The 19,816-nt window shown below is 39.3% G+C and overlaps 1 protein-coding gene across 5 annotated transcripts in view; it reads left to right on the forward strand.

Annotated features, from left to right (window-relative positions):
• The window catches only part of slc20a2 (solute carrier family 20 member 2), a 99,460-nt gene that overhangs the window by 47,746 nt on the left and 31,898 nt on the right, over positions 1–19,816 (forward strand). The window contains exon 1 of one of the 5 annotated variants that reach the window (XM_015056160.1): positions 11,550–11,650. The exons of 2 other annotated variants lie outside the window; for them this stretch is intronic. The gene's annotated coding sequence lies outside the window, so the exon portion shown is untranslated. Of the gene's footprint in view, positions 1–11,549; positions 11,651–16,649; positions 16,903–19,816 lie in introns of those variants that run through there. 2 more of the 5 variants (XM_015056159.1, XM_015056161.1) reach the window with 2 other exon arrangements.

A 19,816-nucleotide genomic window follows, 5' to 3' on the forward strand; every position in this document is an offset into this window, starting at 1 on the left:
ACATCGAAAAGAAGTTATAATAGGCCGCCATCACACGCCTGGAAACCGGGAAGAAGCCTTTGAGAGGCAGGTTTCTACGTGCAAAAACTGTCACTGAAAGCAGTAAACGGAGTCAAAAGCATCATTGGTTTAAATGGGTCAGTTCAGTTTGACGATAAATCACCTTAACGAAATAAGGTGATGAAAAATAGATTTCTGGTTAATTTACATACATCAGGGGTGTCAAACTCAATTTCACCGAGGGCCACTTCAGCATATTGGCCCCCCTCAACGGGCCACATTGACAGTACAAATCAGGAGTGCATCCCTGCTAAAACACCCCAGACAAAAGGTTGACCTCCCTCATTCAGTTCTGTAGAGGCTTATAATGAGTCAATGGTCCAGGTGTGTTAGAGAAGGAAAGCATCTAAAGCTGCAGATGGTAGCTCTGGAAAACTAGACTTGGGCACCCCTAGCATAAATGTATAAAAATACAATGTTAAAAATAAATTAAACACCTCATATTGTTAAATAACTGATTTTATGTATTGAAGTTTTAAATATTTCGTTTGAGTTTCCATGGATGTAAAATTACTGCTCAGTTTAAAAATTACAATATTTAAATCAGTGTTTAAAGGTAAGCAAGCAAATGATAAAAACAAGTCACATGGGCAGACATTATAGACTTTACGCAAAGATTTAGTCTCAGAGGCAACTGAAATCAATTAATTTAAAAAAAATCCCTTCTGAATATCTCATGGACTCTGAACTAAATGCGTCTTTCTGACCGGAGCTGACAGCGTGTTGAAGAGTTATGGACCGGACGCTTTGGAGCGTCTGGTTAGGAAGCACATTACAAACCTTTGGTTGAAATGGCGCGTTAAATTCAAGTCTCCATTCCAGACCAGAGAAAACTACAGAGAATGCAACGTTGTGTTAATCCATTTGAGGAGCCGGCAGTTTATCTTGAGGAAATAAATGACGACGCAGAAGTTAATTAGACTGTAACATGCACAGTCCGCTGCTCAACCACTGCGGACGCGGCTCCGCCGCTGCGAAGAATTAAAACTCATCCAGCGGATTTAACAAATGGAGCCTTCTGGGTGGAAGTTACCCAGGAGAGCGGCGCTCTGGAGGAGCTGCAGACGTGACATCTGTCCGTTTGGGAGAAGCGAAACCACGCAAAAAAAAAAAAAATCCTGTTTCTTTCAAGGTATGCCATGGCCAAGGTTAATAAAGTATGATACTTGTCATTTACTTTTCTGTCCTGCTTTTAACATCCCTGCCTTTTCTCCAGCAGTCACTCTGGACTGGTCACCAATCCATCACAGGGAGACACACAAGAGAGACATCAATGCTTGCACACATTAAGGGCAATGTGGCGTAGCTTAATGGACATGTTTTTTTTTTTTTACTGTTTCAGGTAGGACTCAGCAAAAACCTATGCATGCAGAGAACGCACAAACTCCTGGATTGATGGAGTTAAATAAAGTAAGGTTCTGGAAGAAAAATTCTTTGGATCCTGCAAAAGACTTGAGACTGGGCTGGAGGTCCATTCATGCAACCTGAGCTAGAATGTAATGATTTGGAAAGTTGAAGTCCAGACCTAAATATAGTTTAGAACCTGTGTCCAGCCCTAAAAAATGAACTATAACTTTTTTGTGAGGAATAATTGGCAAAACTTCAGTTTATAGATGTGCGAAACTTGACATATCCCAAGCTCGTTTTTGGCATCGTATACTGGTAGGAACGGAATGTATTTTTAAATGAGCAAATAAGCTCTATAAACGTCACATTGTATAACAATAAAAGATTTGGACCCTGAGAACTAAGGAGAAGAGTAAGGAGGAAAAAAACCAGAGGCATTGTAAATGCTCTTTGGTTCGGTTTCCATGATGGCGTGACTCCATGCAGGCTGGCCCTTCTGCCAGTGGGTGTGTCAGTGTCTGTGGGTGGCAGGGCAGTTGGCACAGGGATCAGGAGTGTCACAGTCGGAGAACAGTCTGCCTCTCTGATCAGCCCACCTCACCCGGAGAGCACAATGACTCAGTTATGTCGGAGCCCTGTTTTGCTATGGCAGTGTCACATGATGAGTGTGGATCTTCATGCTGTGTGTGTGTATTGTTGTGCATGTATTAATTATGCTAATCCATGCTGTAAAAAAAAAAAAGCCTGGTTAGAATAATTGATCATGTGGTGCAAATATTAGGCCAATATTTCTGTTTAAAAATTAAGATATTAAGTATTAAAAATGCACCTTGTTTGTTTGAACAAGCAGCTAGTTCTGTAATGAGGGGACAGAAGGCCTCTTATTTAATGTGAGTCATGTTTCAAGGGTCAGAGTAACAAAAAGTGAAGGGGAAAAAAACAATAAAAAAATCAATTAAGATTTTAATTGGACCAAATGTCACCCTAAACTCTGCCTCTTTAGCCAAATTCATATTGTTTGTATGTAAGTGCTTCTAGTGAGCTCTTGTTCAGTTCCAAGCATAAGGAAAATGCTTGCTAGCTGAAATAATTGTCATGGTTTTGTTTTTACATAGCCTTGTGTTCTCTGTCTTAGAAACAAACCTCAGTCACCCTGTGATTTGCTGTTGACGTTTCCTGAGTGATTGATTGTTGTATCTCTAACATTCTTCTAAAAAATGTTTTCATTTACAGCGAGAACTCATTTTGTAATTGGGGCCTGCCCATGCAATGCATGGCAGGAACATATTTTTCTACACCCATCACCCTTAATGCGTCTCAGACCGCTGCGTACACCCCCAGAAAAGTGGTATCAAAACGTTCAGCTTGATCCTGAGAAGTGCACTATTATATTTAGTGGGATTCTGAGTTAAAATGGCGACATAAATTGCGAAAAACGACAATATCCCATTCAAGTCAATGGAGGCTACGCTCTGACTCATCCACACACAGTCACGCTACAGTCGTTAACTAGACATATTAAATACCAGAAGAAATTTAACTGGGGCCTGCCCAACGTGTCCCCATCGGTTTGGACCCAGCGTTCTAACGCTTAACTAGTAACACGTCCATACATGCCAGCAAGATTGCACAGCTCAACTTGCCCCTGATAAAAACCAGGAGCCCATCCATACTGACGTGCTCAACCTGATCCGCCAAAGCTGACCTGGTTCATCGCCACAGTGCAATGGCTGAACCTGATGGTAATTAACAATTGTTTCATCCCGCCTTTACAGCTGATGATTTAAAGTAATTTTCAGTCAACGGACTAAAATGTGGATCAGAATCAAAAGACATGGAAATTGGATCTAACTTAGCATTTTCTGAAAATGGTACACAATTAAATTAATTTATACTATTAGTGCTTTCATTAGATTTGATTGATTCTCTCCATATCTCATGGAATTACTTGTCCACAAGCAATTAAACAGTACATAGGTCCAAAATGGTTTGCTTGCAGGCATAAATAAAAGTAGGAAGGAGTCAAATATCAATGGAACAGCCACTTTGGCAAATATATCATTATAATGCCACAAAGGTCATGCCTGAAATATATCCATGGGTCCTTTGTGCTTTCAATACAATTTTATTGTGAAAACTGCAATTAAATATATTGTACAGCTCTAAAAATACTTAACTGCAAATTTAAAAAAAAAAGTATGAAATTTGTGAGTGGGTGAGTGGAATTGGCTCATACCTCCATTGATCTGCTGTGTTTCTGGCCCCGTTTGTGCACTCCACTTGGCCCCTGAGAGCTGTTTTGTGGTCTTACTAGTAGCCTTCTGTGTATCACTGCACTGTCACACAGAGCGCCTCTTGTTTGGGCGCTGGCCTCATGTTAACTATGCTAATAACGAGGCTTACTGCTAAACTGTGAGGCATTGTGGTTTTGTCCCTGAAGGTAGAATAGATGCCATGGATGTCATTATCATTTTCCTTTTCTTCTTCCTCATGTTCATTCATAGGTCTGCTTTTGGAGCCTCTTAGCTTTAGTGAGTCAAAACCGTGCCTCTAATGCCTGAGGTCAGTGAGGTTTAGGAAAATGTTTGGTGGCAAAGCGTTGCAGAAGATGCTGACAATAGCATGGAAAATCTGCTCTTAAAATAGCAAACCATTCTGTGTTTGTGTTGTTAGTAATTCGTCCAATGCTTACAAATTACCACCGTTTTGAAGAATGTTCTCGGCTACACAAGAGACTAAGGCTGTGGTGTTGATAATGTTGTGGCCTGATAGTATTTTACGGTGAGACTGGATGGACGGGGCAGTACTCCATGTAAGGATGAGCAGCTGGCTGACTGGTCACTGCACTCGCTCATGTGACAATGCTATTTCTAGCCAATTCATTCCTTCTCCTGCCTGCCTTTAGCAGCAAGAGTGAGTGGTGGAAATGTGACACCTCAGACGAGTGAGCCTGGTTGGTGCGGGCATTTGTCAGTGGCCAGCGGTCTGTCATTTTTTTTTCATAACACCACCTTGTGTGATTGGATCTAACTGGTTTCAGCAGACAATTGCATTTCAGTCATTCTGTTTTGAATAAAACAGAATGAAATGAAAAGTTGTGCAGACTGACGTGCTTTGATGTGTTTTTAGAAAAATGTTTCTTGATAAACAGCTTCTGGCATCTTTGTGCTTCAACTAATTTTATTTTCAACAATTAGCTTACACTGAACTTGGTTAACTTTGACGCAGTTTTTCTAAGAAACAGCATCTGCAGCAAAGAGTGGTGTTGGTGTGACCTGGTAGCGCTTGCCGTAGGGTGTTTATTGATTGTAATTTTTTTTATGTTTATTGTTTTGACTGTTCACCCAAGCAAGCTGACATTGGCTGATTCCCATCACCAGCTGACTTCCTGGTGTAACTGTATTCAAAATGTATTTACAAAAGGTTTAGGCTAAGCTGTACTGCTAGTAAAAGTTCATGTAAATCATTTCCTTACAAAAAAAAAACGCTTGGACAAGAAAAAAAGATAAACTAAGTGGTTAATTTTACCCAACTTGAGATGTCATTCTGTTGTGAAATATTATTGTGACCCAACAAAAATGTTGACCACCAATTCAAAATAAAGCTATTATGATAAGCAGATATGAAAATATTCAAGAACAACAAAACTTAGGCCTAATGGTGGTATGCTTCACAGCTGTCCAAACACACATCACCGTCGGAGCATCTTTCATACAGTGACACAAATGATGTGTTTGGTGACTTTAATGGGGGTAGATTTTCTTTGGATGTTTAATGGTTTGCAAAAAAAACAAAACAAAAAACAAACATACATATCCAGAGTTTGAAAAGCTTGTATTTGCTGTCGATTCAAAATGATGTAGTTAATATTTGTCGGATTAGGAGTTGTTTCTTCTTCCTAATTATTGTAATTCTCTCTGACATGCTTTAACTTTCGGGGTTCATGGTGATCAGATCTTGGACTTTTTTTTGGTGCATATTATCCCACTTTTTCAGAATTGGCCACTTCTCAATGGGGCTAACACATAGGCAGTTTTTTGGGCACATGTCTAAAGTTTTCCAAATCTTACATGCTTTACTTCATGAGATGGTGCTCCATCATACTGGAAAATACACAGATCATCACCGACTTGTATCTCCATTGGTCAGATGGTGTTGTGATCCCACTGTTTACTCATTCTCTTGTTCCTGGGCAGAATTGTGAGTAAGCTCATTCTCCATGGAGGAAGCACAACTGTACACATTGAATGTATCAGGATGTGTCATTGTTGGCACATCTACACACAGCTGATAATTGAGTGAGTTTTTCCTTCAGAAAAAAAAGTCGTCTGCTGAAATTCGGTCTTTTTTTGTCTTTTCTTGGTGTAAAGAAGTAGCTGACACAGTTATCCAGCAAGTCGGATGCTCATTGTGTTCAGATGCACTTGCATCCAACTTCTTCCAATGTTAAGGAATCTCGGCACAGGTTGCAATCAGGATTCAGTATTTCCTCCACAGAGGAGACAGTGTAGAAAGGGAACATCTCTGTTTTATGACGCAAAAGGAGTAATGCTAATGTTGATAGAAGTGGACAAGGGTTTTAAAGGAGAATTGTTGCTTTTAAACAATCGGCAATTAGATTGAGGAAACAAAGTGATCGCACTTGTTTCACTGCTGCCTTTTTGGCTTTAACTGAAAAAACATCATTGTCAGCTATTCATCCATCGCTTGTTATCTGAATAATTTTCTAACTTTATTGTTTTGTCTGAAACCTTTCCTCCGTGGTCGGGTGGAGTCATTCTTTTGTATATACTGAGAATTGAACTGACAGGGGAATATGATGAATAGTCCAGTAGAAATCTCATTGACCTTGAGTTTAACAATAGTACATGGAATAATTTGGTGTGTTTTAGACCTCTCCTGGGTGTAATGTTAACTTCTCTTTAGAAAACAGCTGGTTTAAAAATGCTTCTCACCTGCTAAGATCCCCTGGGAAACAGCGGAAACTGCTCTGTTCACAGAATAAGCTGATGCCGTTCTTGAACAGCAAATGTTTCCCCAGGGTACTGTCAGAATGAAAAACTACGGGAGATTAGGATGAAATGTTGAAGATCTCCATGGTTCCCTCTGCTGCTTAGGTGAGGATATTTTTTATAATGTTTACATTCAGCTTTGTTATGACTTTAGAACAACAAGCACACAAATAATACAGAGAGAGATTACCCAGGTTTTGTCTGAACCATTGTCAACAAAACCAGCAGTGTAATCTAGAACCATAAACACTCCTCTGGCTTTTAAAAAAAAATATCATAGGGTTAATTCTTTTTCTGCCAGTGTACTTTAAAGATTATAGCTTCCTGATTTTAAAACATATCGGCTATTTCTGTTTTACAGCAGCTTGTTTTATGGAGGGTTGTAAAAGAATAAAAGTGTTGTTGAAGCATTTCCATGATGATCTTACATGTTAACATAGAAGGGCATAAAAGGTTGGCTGAAATGTTTCAAAGTTGCTTTTTTAACTCCAAGATGTGGAAAATAGCTTTTGCTTATTTAGTTTGACATGGTAGGATGCGTCTCATCAGGATTTTCTGATCTGAGCCAACGCTCATTTCAGCGTTTACAAGCGTCCATTGCTTTTCTCTTGAGAGTTTCTCCTGTGGTTGTTAGGTTGTGGTTGTTAATTATGTTTTTATGTCATTTAAGACATAACTGTAGATATAAGTAATGTTGAATACTTTTTTTTTTTGTTACCCTGTTACGGCACAACCCAGTCTTTTTTTTTTTTTGCTTTAAAGAATACTGTCGGACCAGGGTATTAAAAACATGACTGGTGTTATCAGAGAAACACTTCTGATTCTGCACAATGTGAAGATCATGATTACATTGTAATATCATTAATATAGTACATACTCCATGGATGTCCCAGTCCAATCCCAAATCTCTGTCAAGGAATTTTGGGGCTTGAATCAATAGCACAAGAGCTGTGCAGCCAGCTGATCTATAATAATCTCAGCCTAGTCCCTAACAATCAAGTGTTCTTCATCTTTTACATCAATTTGTACAGTAAAAATGAGACTGTGCTGATTGCTGTTCAGTGGACGAAAGCTTTGCAAAGGGCAGATAAAACACTTGCGAATGTTGAAAGCAATGGGATATGTTTACAAAGGAGAGATCCAACTACATTTGCAACTTTTTTTTCTTTAGATCAGTAACTGGAACTGAACTGAAATGTTTGGAGCTGACTTTCTATTTTTGGTCCCTTGGTAATAATCAAAATATTTCTATTTTTGGCCTATTCCTCAGTGTAACTGAGTAAGGTTTGTAGACCTACTTGTTCACACACACACACACACACACACACACACACACACACACACACACACACCCCCTCTGCTCTCCTCAGAGATTACCCATGTGATTTAGATTAGGGCTCTTTGATGGCCACTGCAAGACAGTAATTTTATTGTCCTGAAACCACTTAGTAAAGTATTTAGTGATATGCTTATTGTCATTATCCGTTTTGAAGATCAAGTTCTTTCCAAGTCTTAACTCAGGATTTTCTGTATGATGACATCTACTTTGTGAAGTGCACCAGAAAAACAGCCCCACAACATGATGCTGCCACTATTTTACACCGTACTCCATTGTTGGAAAATGGTTCTTTTATTTAGTGTTGGGACTGTGTTAAACTTTTTAACTGAGTTAATTGCAGGGTTTGTAATTAATTAATTAAAGGATCTGGCTGAAACTTTAGTATGTAATAAAAAAAAAACATGCATTTAATTATATTAACATTTTTAATGCGTATAAAATCCATAAAATTATCAAAATTAACGCATTAAAATTCTGGTCCCACTTTTCATATGGAAATATCTAGTTTTGAAAGTATATGGCATTACTTATTGAGCTGACAATTCTTAATGTTAAGTGATTCAGAACATTATAGGCTCTAAAAACATTTACAATGACACCCTATTTTATCCACCAAACAAGTGTCCTGTATTTGGAAAATTAAACTTTCAGGCTCTCAATAGACAAATCTAAGCAAAGGCTCAACAATGTAGGAGGGCCTATAGCTGCAGATGAACAATGCTATGTTAAGGTAGCTCTATTCTTTATTCCAATTTGAAGAAACTGTGATCAAATGACTGTAAAAGGCATCTCTGTGTCATCAGACATTTACTGCCTGCAACTTCCAGTAAGTCCTGTAACCTTAATAGATAGCAGCAACATTGCACTGTAATAAATACTGTGAGCTGTTTATATTTCAAATGACATTTATAGCAACTAAAATACTCCCTCCTTGCACTGTAAATTGTAGTGGCTTCAAAACAAAACTAGGTGGTTTAATATCTTAGATAGTTGATTACAACTGGATCACAGGTGATCCCAGGGGAAAAACTGTCCGTCATTATCACGGTAGCAGACCGCTTGTCACAATGAGTTCACCTCAGAAACCAACTTGCTGTAGCAGCATTTGGATACAAAAAAAAAAGTGGAACCTCTTGGATGTAGCTTTACAAAATGCTGACCCCTTTGGGCACAGTAGCACATTTGTGTTACTCTGTTTTATTGGAAAATGCCAATGTGTTCAAAACAAGAGCAGAGTTCAGACTGTAGTGGGGATTCATGTAGTGCTTGCCGAGTTTTGAATTTTATTGTATTTACTGTTTGTGCTGAGGAGGCGGTGGTAACACCAGAGTTATTCTGGTGTTACTCTCTGGTTTTATGCTGATGTGCAAACTTGGTTCACAAATGGAAAAATAAAAGGAAGAAATGGTGAAAGTGAGGTGAGGATAAATGGAGGTTTGTAAAGATTTATGAACCGCAGCAGAACATACAGCTGAACCTGGGTGCTGCTGAAATTGAGAACTTCAAAATGTGTGATAATTTGTAGAGAACCTTTGCAGAAACAGTTACTTAAAGAACCTAAGTTTGGAAAAGTGTGGGATTTTGAAATTAAAAGAAATGTTGAAACAGGACTTTTGATCAGATTAGTTATAGTCAGATTTATGTGAAATATTTCCAGAGGCCCTTCATGACTGAATTTAGCTGGGATTAACTTTTGCTTCTGGATTGAAAAAAAACCCCAAAACAAAATAGATGCAACTTGGTTTCTTTCCTTGGTGTAGTAGCTTTTAGTAGCAGTCTGTTTTTTTTCCTTCTTAAAATAAAGTCATGATGTGAATTTGTCACTCCTGCAACTTGACTTGCAGCCACCGGTAACGTTTGCAGTCCGTTTCTGAGCTTTGCTCTTAGTTTTCTCCCAGAACACCGTGCCAGGGTAATCCACTGACTCGCTGACTTGTGAGCCTAATCCGACTCGCTTTGTGTGTTTGCTTCCGGTGTGTACGTTGAAGTCAAAAACTGCTGGTTCCCACGCGTGTGTCTTCAAACGCCTGGCATTCCTCCGTCATGGAAGTACACAGGACCCCCATGTCCCACCCCGCTGCCTCCGCTACGTCTTTCAGAACATGCGCTCAGCGGCAGGTCTAATCAAAGTGCTCTGTAATGCTGTTAGCTGGGTCATGTGCTGGAAGCCCGGATTAAGAGCAGGAGGGCACAGGCCACTAGCTCAGCTTAGCAGGGTCCGATCACGCTCTCACTGTACCGCTTTCCCTCTCCACTTCTCTACTCATCGCTTAAAGTCATATGTGATGGACGCTGGGATGCAAGTACCGGTTCTGCTGGTTACTGGAGAGGACACAACAGTTTAAAAAGGGCCGTGCACATAATGTTAACCGGCTTCAGCCGTTTATGGGCATGCTTTTTGTCCTTGTGTAACCCTTTCACCACACACTGATGTACTGGCAGGATGCGAGCACCCTGCAGGATTTTCCCAGACAGCTCGTACTACCAAAGGCAATATTCAAAACAAACATAGTATGTGAAACAGCGCCTTTGTTTTTAAAGTGGGAATATTAGACGGACTTTTCATTTAATGTGCTGTCCAGAAGAAAACTTCTTTATACATTTCTCTGAAAGACCCAGACTGTGGTGCAGAGTTCTAAAGTTGAATTTATCAGTTTTTTCTGATTCTCTGAGTTGATCATAGCTGTTTAGTCAGCATGGAAAACTACAGTGCCATGAGAGAAGTATGTTTTTTTTGTTTTTTTTTGCCAGATTTAAATGTTTCATATTTTGAAAAAAAAAAAAAATCAAAGATAATCCTAGTAAACAAAGAAAGGAGTTTTTAGCTGATGATTTTCTGTTATTACAAATAAAATCTGCCTAGCCTTGTGTAATGGGTGAGTAGGGATGGTAATTGCACAATAATAAAAAAAAAAACTGTGCCATCATTTGGAATGTGATACCTGTAAATGCTTCCTGTTCATTACTGTACAAATGTGTTTTACTTTTCTTTACACAGTTGAAATAGTTGCATTAGAGGGATTTCAAGTATAAATAGCTTATGAAAACTCTTGCCACAACATGTCAGCCAGATTTAAGTCTGGACTTTGAATAGGCCACTCCTATTCATTCCTTTTTGACTTAAAGATTTATGACTGAAAACTGACTTTTATATGGCCTGTTGATGGCTTTCAAAATGCTATTTAAACTCTAAATTGTCTGTCTTCAGTTACGACATTTGTATAGGTTCTGACAAAATGTGCTGCAGTCATCATGGATTCTTTTATTAATGAAATAACATGGCAGGTTTGTTGAGACTTTTAGACTTTAACAATCACATCAAGACTTCATGGGTCAGTAAGCAGAGAGATGTTGAAAGAAAATGCAAAACCAAGGTGGTGATGTGTGATTTTTCTCTTTGATTTAGCTTTTGCACCTTTCTCTTACAGTCTCCCAGCCTGTTTGTGCTAGTTTTTTTCTGTACTCGTTAATACCTGCACTCACTTTGCCCTAGTAACACAGTTGAAAACCTCAGAGCATGCCAACTCTAGATTACCAGTCCTAGCAGCTAAGACAGAGGTGGGAAGGCTGGAGACCCTGACAATGTTTTGTGAGAATTCTACATTGTACATTTCAGAGATTTTCTTGGAAGAGAAGGTGGAAATGCAGAAAAAAAAAGAGGGAGGACAGATGTGAAGAAGTTTTTGCTCAGCGGTCAGCTGGTTGCTGGTTTGTGGAAAAGAACTGGAACCGTCTGGCTACAGCAGATTGTAGAAGGAGGGGTGAGGAGGTGGGTGGGGGAGCGAGCAGTGGAAAACTGGGAGAGGGTCAAGGGTAAAATGACTCCTACCTTCAGCAACATGGACACAGATGGTGGAAAGACGAGGCCAGCCTCAAAAAGCCACAGTTATTGGTAGGTCGTGATCCTCATTGTGTCGGTCGTATGATGTGAAAGCGAGCCAAAAATAGTGACTCTTGCAATTGGATTGCTGGCTCTATTTTTGCTTTAATGACACATTCTGATTGTTCTATTGGGATCTCGTTGTGAGTACGAGTTTATTCTAAGAGGTGACTAATCGTGTCTCTGAGCCTAAAAGCATTATTATGAGCACTCTCTTTGTGTTGCAGCTGTTTGTGCTTTGCATGTTCTTTGTGTGTGTGCTCAGCTGACTCTGAAATAATACAAAATCCAATACTTGGGACATATAAAATATCTGTTTGTATTGTTTTGTTCCTAGCCACTGTTCTTTTTTTAGACTTCTTGGAAACAAGCATGGGTACAAACATTGAGAACAGTGTAGTGTGTCTGTCTCAGTTACTTAAAACAGCCATATAGACCCTGGAACAGGGAGGAGCCGCTCATGTCACTGTATCATTTCAGGGTGAGGAGTCAAACCTGTGTCCACTGAAACCAGAGAGAGCTGACCTGCAGAGTATCTCAACTTGAGGATTACACAACTCGAAAAGCCAAACGGTAGCTTGATTGTGTCCTCTTCTGCCAAACCTCGGTCAATTGTCTTTTAAGATTTGAATTTTTTGTCAAAAAGGAATCTTGTTTGGGATTCAGCTGATGTGTGAAATAATCTCCTAGGTTGATCAATTTGAAAAGAAATGCAAAGACGTATCTACAGAACGTATCTGAAATGTGGTTTTCTAGGCAATTGTTTTTCCTCCACAAAAAAGAAAAAAAAAAAAACTTGTACTGTTCCATACCACAAATTAAAATGTAGACAAGTTTTTGAACTTCAAAGTATAAATTGACGCCTTCGCCATGTTTGGTATGAAGTAAAATCAAGGCATTTTATAAAATTATTAAGTACTCAGTATCAGATATGATCACATTTAATTGGAAAGAACCAAAAATGGACCCCAGTTCAATCAGAGTTCATCTCAAAAGGAAAACAATGGTTTTGTGAAAGCATTTAGTAACAATGTAAAAATAGAGACTGTACTTTTAAACGGACTTTTATTTCATAAATATATAATTTAGTAATTTACTTAATTCATTTCATATTGACTTTAAATACACAATTGAAAAGGATCAAAATGCAAAGATAGTTTTGTGCATCAGGATATTAACACAAAAGCAGGCAGCTAATCTGTCAAATACGGAAGAATAATGGGGCAAAAGTAGCAGACGAGCAACGTGTTTAACTCTATCTGTTAATGCATGGTGGTTGTGCTACTGTGCAATAGTTTGGAAATGAAAGTTTCACAATGAAACTTATATTTCCAAATGCTCTGTTTATTCTCGCCTAACGTAAAGTACTTTAATACTACAGACGAATTAAGTCTCTGAAAATTTGAGAAACTTTTCCAATATGACTCATTAAGGAGTAATTAGCTCTATCTGACTTGTTTGTTTCGAAATAGCGAAGACGGTCAGTGACTGAAGCAGAGACCGGCTGACTTAGTCACACAAACGCATAACTGCTGCAGACAGCATGGAGGAAACCTTCTACAGTAACACACAGCAGTTTGGCGGAAAGCTGTTAGTAATTTTACGATTTGTTTTAGAAAAGATAAAATGGAAATTATTTAACTTGCGACCTTAATGTTCACAGTTTTAGTCCAAGTCATGTATTACATTGAAGAGTCATTTCAACTTCACATCATTCAAAAAGCATTTTCCATCTCTTCCTTTCAGTTTTAAGTCCTTTTGATTTTAAATGTCACCTTTGATGTATTGAGAAATATATCACTGCTTCACTCTTTGTCCATCTCTCTTGGGGTGGAGCAACTTCACCTCATCTTATTTTCTGTTGCTGCTGCTTCTTTTTAGATCTACCTCGGCTTGTTCACATCCCAACTAGAGAGTTGGAGAAAGTCCATCCCAGAAACCATCTCTACAATCAGTCAATAAGCCTTCTGCAGAAGTTGGTTGATAAGATTAAGTCTCACTATTGGTTCATATTTCCTTTATCACACCTACATCACTTCTGCAGTGAAAGCCTTAGGAAAAATACATTAGGCTGGAAAGAAATGACTTATTCCCACATCAATTTGATCTGCAAAACTCAGCAGTCCAAGATGGAGCTGATTTTGTGTGGAACAATTCAAATGATATTCGGTCATGCTTTTGCTCCCTGAAACAACTCTGGTTGTCTTGTTTTCAATCTTTTATATGCAAATGGTTCACATTGCCCCATTTGTAAGATAAGAAACAAATGCTAACCTTAATTTAAGGGTGCATGGATTATTTACAAAGTGAAACCCTGGAAATAAGAGTTTTTGCATCTTTATAAAGGCTGAAAGCAAAACCACTTACAATGCACTTTTATTTTGTAGGAAAATTGCTGTCCCTGTAGCATTATGTCTTCGAATAGGAGGCTGAAAGAGATATGTTTGAACAATAAATATTTCAGAAAATTGATTTTTTTTTTTTTTTTTACCTTTATGTCACAAAGAAGTCTGACGGATGGTCTGTTCAGTATAGATGCGTCCTTATTTACTGTTTTGCTTGATTCTGCATCGCAGAAAGAAAGAAATGAGAGGCTTTATGGAAATACGAGCATAGGGCAAAGCTTTGAAGATGGTGTTGAGAAGCAACATGCTCAGTTGTTGTCATTCTTAAGAGACTCCCCTCCTTCCTGATCCGAGCCGACTGATCTGAGCATTGTACAGTGTGTGTTTGTGTTTTGGTGTGTTTGGGTTCCTAGAGACAGCGCCTCCCCGCTGTGAAGCGAAGAGTTGGTGGGGGCAGGTGCAGCTGACGCAGATTGGCTTTTTTGTAGGCAGGACCAGATCACGGGGGGCTGGGGGCTAGATGCAGAAAGGGACATGATAAGTGAGAGACTTTGGAGGACAAAGCCGCAGGACCTCAACAAGTGCAAGACCTCTGGAATAATTAACTGGTGCTTTTAGAGTTCACAGATAAGATGTGAGGATGAAGGTACCTATGGGTGAATTATACTGTTAAGGAGTTAGTTTTATCTTATGTGGGGAGTTTTTAAGCAAATGTTCATATTAGTATAAAGATTTAGGTGTGTAGGTGGCTTTTTACTGTTTATCACTTTGTAAATCAGTGTAGAAGAGCCTGACCTCTGCAGAGGACCTCAGCTTATTTACAAATTCGTCACCTTTATCAGTGTTGCGACTATTTTATGGAAATTTGTAAGAATTATGCAAACAATGCTGTTTCAAGCTGATGATGTTCCTGACAAACTGGAGACTGTTTTATTTATCTGATTTTCTCCAGCGTCAGTAATGGTTTTCATAATTTCACTGAGTCACAAAATGTTTTCTCTTTAAAAAGCTGTGCTAATAGTGAAAATCACCAACACACAAAGCAAGATAAAACACGCTACCCAAAGACACAAGATTTAATGCTGAGCATAACAAAGAAAAATGTAACTAAACACAACATTTCTACATTTTTGGTTTAGCGTAGGTTATGTGCCTGCCTAATGTATGTCTGCTTAGGATCCTGCATAATGTAGAAGTATTAGGACGATACTTGTTACAAATCAGTAAGTTAGCAAATTTAACAACTGTCCTTTTTATTAAATGCTGTCACACACAATACACAGTTTGCTGCCTGAACAAACAGCAGACCCCGCCATCACACCGCTGTTTATACTAGTGGTGTAAATACTGTAAGATGTTTTTCTTATTTGAACTTGAGAGACTTACAGTCTTCTTAAAACTTTTATTGTGATGATTGATGTGAGTTCATTTGATGTTTTGATGCTTTGTGCAGCATAAATACTTGTTGAACCACAGTGTCATTTAATTATATTGGCCATCCTGCTGACTATAACCAGGCATTTAAATAAAATAGGGAAAATCCAGGAAATCTGATCATTCTGAATAATGTAAGCATCTGCACAAAAGTTCTTGGTGTTCTGTGCTACCGGCTACTGAAAACAAAATACTACTAATGTGTCCTTCTGGATGCAGTGAAGAACAAAGTATCTTCCAACAGCCTTTCTTGCAGTTTTAAAGTCCCAATACAGCAGTATTTAAAACACGTTGCTTCTCAGTGGTTGAAATATTCCAGCTGTATTTTTTACTTTGTTCTGATTGTGTCTGAGGCAAAACAATATGAGACGCTGTGACTCAAGCACTTTGAATTGTCTCCGGCTGAAAGGTGCTATATAAATAAAGTCGCCTCGCCTTGGGGAAGTCAGTAGACGGTCTTTAATAACCCTGTAACCAACTATTTGTTTAATTCTGATTCTGTTTCACCATCATAAACAATGATAATCATTTCATCCCCATTGTGTCTGAATTATCTTTCTGCCGGTGTTGCGTTCTCTGCTGTGTCTTGGAGAACTACGGCATTCGAGCAGTGAAGTCTGGTCCTGCTTTGTGTCTCGTCGCCTACAGCGAGTCTGGTCTTTTCGCTTCATTGTGTCAGCGAGTGAGTGCTCCTATTCCTGCCCACCGGAGCTCAGCGACATAAAGACGCACTGTTCAGCGTGTCGATAAAAGGGACAATTGTGGCAGAAAAAGTAAATGGAGGACTGTAACCAAATACTGTTGAGATGGAGTCGTGGTTCTGGTGTGACGACCTTTGAGGCAAGAAGAATAGGAAAACGATTCTGAGTTCAGTAAAAAGCACCTGAGATGAAGATTGAGCCCATTCTTTTCACTTGCTGTTAAACTGTTGCTCTCTAATGGCACTCTCTAGCTCTTGTGTGCCAAAGAGGCTTTTAGATTAATCTGTTTCCTCTGTTTTGTTGTGGGCAAGCTAATTGGAGGTGCTCCTTAATCAAACTGTATGCTTCTCTCTCCCAGAGGTGCGCCTTCTCCTCTTAATCTATCAATGATCATTTCCATACTCCGACCAGCAGAACACCTCGGCTTCTCAGATGTTTATTCCCCATAGCCCGGTGTGTTGAGTGCAGATTCGCTCCTTTAAGAGGCAGTCTCGGCTCAGCTGGCTCCGCTGCACGTTTCCCCCCACCCCCAAGCTTGTTAGCTGGTGCTCTCCTCCTCCTCTTCTGTCCTGCAACACCACCTCAACCTGCTGATTTCCTCATGCTCCTTCTCACTGCTCCTCTTCTCTTGTCATCAGCTGCTCTCTTTCCCACTCATGTCTTGAATTCAGACTCAACCTGTCCTTTCCGTTCCCTCTCTCTCTGTTTCTCTGTCATTTTGTCTTGAAGCGTTCATTCGTCTCTTCCGCTTCTCCATCTTCTGTTTAGGTAAGGAAACACGAAGGTGAGTGGACTATATTTACTGCCTCTGATGCTTTGTTCATGCTTGCCGGTTCGTCCTCATTGTCCTTAATTATGAGTCTTTCTTTTTAACTTGGTACGCCATCTGTTAGCTGCAGCCACTCTGTGTCCTTGGAGGCATAGACAACAGTTTTTTAATGCTTCAGGTGCAACAATGCTGTTGTGAGTCATCATGTGACCCTGTGTGTGTGTGTGTGTGTGTGTGTTCATTGTAGTTGTGCTGAAAGATGAGTCTGCTTGCTGAGAGCAGCGGGGTTGAATCAGCGTGTGGAAAGCGTAGCTGCGTGTCAATGCAGACTTCAGCTCGTGACACTGTTTTGCACCAGCTGTGGTACAGTGGCATCCCAGGCAGATTAATGAGCATCATACAGCAGTGACAGCAAATGGTTCGAACGATAATCGCACCAAATAGTTTGCACACAAGGTTTTTCTTTTTTTCTTCTTCTTTTTTTTTTTTAAATGGCTGCCACACCAGACGCTGCAGGTCGGTTTACTCTGGACTGTTAACTGAAAGCTAAACTTATGTATGTATGATGGCAATATTGGAATGAAAGCATAAGTAAAAATGTTTAGAGTGTTGAGCTCGTGTGACAGAAACTGATTACAGCTGGAATGCAAATTGAGTTGTCTTCTTGTTTTACGGGGTACATGTGGTAACTCAGTTGACAAGACAAAATGTCCTTCAGGTGACACTCCAGGTAATTGTGAACCCTAATTAAATAGTTGGAGCCAGACTTCAAAACTTGAGCTTCAAAACTTGAGCTAGGTGAGAGTCACATTGTGGTATTAAAAGCAATACAATAACAAAAGCATAGTGCTGCAGGGTTTTAAACTTCTCTCTGTTTTGCAGTTTTCTGTTCGTCTTGTTGCATTGTTCCCAATTTCAGACCTACAGATCTAAAAATCTTTACAGCCTTGTTACAAAATTAGCTATATTTGTTTGCAACTTCTGGAAACAGTGGTCCTTTATACAGTTTGAGATTTTTAGTCGACTTCAACCTCTGTCCTTCATAGAATATACTAGAATTTGAAATGTTGGCTAACATCTTGGTGAACTAACCATAGACATATCTCAGTGTGCCACAAATTAAACTGTCGTCTTTTACTTACATCACTTGAGACTTTTTTTGCTCAGTAACAACTTCAGCAATGAAGAGTGTCATTGGCAGAAATCTGCAGTGAGTGGTATAGTGTGTTTATAGTCAGTGGTCTGAGCCAAATCGAACTGAAAACAGAACAATTTCTTTCCTCAGACGACTTCTCGGTCACCTACTAAATGTTGAGATACTAGATGTTCTTGTAGCATTTAAGTTAAAAAAGTTAAATGGAAATAATGGTAAGCATGAAGTCCACATATTGGATTTTTATTGCTTTGTGTTAGTTTGGTCTTGTTTTAATTTGCTCCCCAGCTTTTTCAGTGCTGTCATGCCAGATAGTTGAGGTAAGTTGTCTTGTGTCAAATCTGAAACATTTGAGAAATGTTGGTCTAAGTGAGCAAACAAATTTTCTTTCAACACAGAGAAGTTGAATCTATTCCAGCTGGAAGTTGCAAAACAAATGGGATTTGCCAGTTGTTGCAGTTCTCATTGCAGTAGCATTAAGCTAATAACTATGTGTTCCTGTCCATTCTATGCAATTAGAGGAAACATACTAACAAATACCATTATACAAAATCCCGTCACTCTTGGTGAGTTTCAACAACTGAGCGAGTAAAAATATATATAATACAAAGTGTGGTCATTAAGGGTTGGTAAGAAAATATCTCAACATGTTGAGCGCCAATACACATACAAATGCCATCTAGAGGCAATTTGTAAAGAGTAATTTAAGTTCAGTCTTGTGTAACCCGTAATTAGTCAATTAGCCAGACTTTTATTTTGTGGGCCTACTTCCTGTGTTGCCCCAAACTGTTCAACTTATTTAAAGCCCCGCCTCCAGCGCAGTTTGAACATCATCACCTGTTCCACTGTGATTGTGGCTGGCTGTTGGCGTCTTGCTGATAATTTCATCCTGGAAATCCATCCAAATCTTTGAAACAACTGATTTGAACTATTGGTGAGTTTGCTGGGTTGATAGCAGTATTGTGAACCATAAAAATGTTGCTCAATTGATCATTAGAGCATTGTTTTATTAGACTGTCAGCGGTTGTTACCTGGGCCGTCACTGGAATTCACAGCTGATTGTAGTCTGGCACTCTCTGCTTCAAAGGTCGGGTTTTTATAAAATGGACTCTCACGTGCAGTAACAGTAAAAACCTTAACGTCACCATAGCTGCGTAAATAGTTGATGATCTCATCATCTGCTTCAGTGTTCGTTACACCACTAATGATGACAGAATGAGCAACATTGATACCAATTCCTTCAAAGAAATCCATGTTTCAACACAAAAACAAAATACATTCACCAAAACATTCACAGCATCAGGCTCCTGGCTAGCTCGCCACACAATGTAACAAATATGGGCTAGGCAACTAACTGTGTCTTCATTGCCACCTCAGGCTCCTTAGAGAACCATCTTCTGATGCTGCTTTTGTAGCCGCAGTTAGTTGCCTAGCCCATATTTGTTACACTTGCATACATTCCAGTTGATCTTAGTTATCAAACAGGGCATTAAGTTCAGTTTATTATTCAAATTAGTTTTAAAACCCAGCAGATTACATCACGCTGTTGACTTTTACCATTCACTTTTAGACGAGCAAGTAGTGACAGACACCGAGACTGTCGGTGTGAAAGAACTGAAGGAGAAAGATGCAACAGCGAAAAGATCGGTAGATTTTTGTTACTGACAAAGACAATGTCTTGAATTAAAAATAACAACTTGACTTCACTGTTGTCTGAATATTCTGACACATTTCCCCTGTGAGGCTTGGCTGTGACTCCCACTGGCTCTGAGGCAT

Source organism: Poecilia latipinna, unplaced genomic scaffold (assembly GCF_001443285.1).
Source record: "Poecilia latipinna isolate Pla-1442-1.1 unplaced genomic scaffold, P_latipinna-1.0 Scaffold1361, whole genome shotgun sequence".
In the NCBI taxonomy this organism is placed as follows: domain Eukaryota; kingdom Metazoa; phylum Chordata; class Actinopteri; order Cyprinodontiformes; family Poeciliidae; genus Poecilia; species Poecilia latipinna.